Consider the following 1,268-nt stretch of genomic DNA (forward strand, 5'->3'; position numbering starts at 1 on the left):
CCCTCCATGGTGTCTGTATTAGCTCCTGCTTCCAGGTTCCTGCACTGTGTGAGTTTCTGCCCTGATTTCCTTTGCTGATGAACAGCAGTGTGGAAGTGTAAGCTGAATAAACCCCTTTCCTCCCCAATTTGCTTCTTGGTTATGACGTTTTGTGTGTGAATACAAACCCTGCCTAGGACACCCTCTTAGGCTCTTAGCAACGGAAGAACTCATACATGCTTGACAGAGCAGCAGGCTGGCTTCTTCCAGTCTCTCACCTTACATGCCATTCCTTAGCAGGGAGGCTCTTGTCCCTTCCTGAAGTGCCACAGGGTTTCCAGAGAACCTAATGTAATACAAAATAAGTCATGAGGACATTTTGCTATGATGGATATCATACCCTGGAACATGTGGGCTCTTCCCCAAAGAGAAAACATTTTAGCTGCCGAGTTTCTAATGGGCACACATTGTAGACTCAAGAGAACAGTGCTTTGAAATGCTTCCAAAACAATGTGTGGTGTCCTGGCTTACCCAACGCGTCTCTTCACTCCAGCAAGTTGTTCTCCGGTCACTGATCTTTCAAGCGAGGAGCAAGGAACTTGGGTTTGTGGTTAAAGGCCTTCTTCATACTCAGGTGAAAAGAAAACAGAATTGGTGTATAATTCCCTGGGAGTCACAGAAGCATGAAATGGCAAACCCTAGGGCAGGGTAGTCACAACTGGTTTCATTCATTATTCCTAGGCACATCAAAATCATCCCTAGTTTAAAAAAATAAAAGTAATCTGAAGGCCAAGGATGTTGTTGAGTTGGGAGGACACTTACCCAGCATGCAACAGGTCCTGGACACAATCTGTAGCATTGTATAAACTGTGTGGGGTGGTGCTTACATGTAACTGCAGAAACCTTGTGGTGGAAGCAGGAGAGTCAGAAGTTCAAGGTCATCCTTAGATACACAATGAACTTCAGTCCAGCCTTGGATGAATGTAAATGAAGCTGTGCCTCACTAAACAAAAAGCAAATAAAACAAATAAATGAAACATTCCTACCTGGGAATTGTGATGCACTCAGGAGGCAGAGGGAAGGAAGGTCTTGTATTTGAAGCTACCAAGGGCTACCCAGAGTCTGGGATGAGGGCTGGGGATACAGTCGAGGTAAAATGCTTGTCGAGTATTCCACAAGCCTGGGTTCCATCCCCAATGTGTGTGTGTGTGTGTGTGTGTGTGTGTGTGTGTGTGTGTGTGTGTGAGAGAGAGAGAGAGAGAGAGAGAGAGAGAGAGAGAGAGAGAGAG

Source organism: Mus pahari, chromosome 19 (assembly GCF_900095145.1).
Source record: "Mus pahari chromosome 19, PAHARI_EIJ_v1.1, whole genome shotgun sequence".
Taxonomy (NCBI): domain Eukaryota; kingdom Metazoa; phylum Chordata; class Mammalia; order Rodentia; family Muridae; genus Mus; species Mus pahari.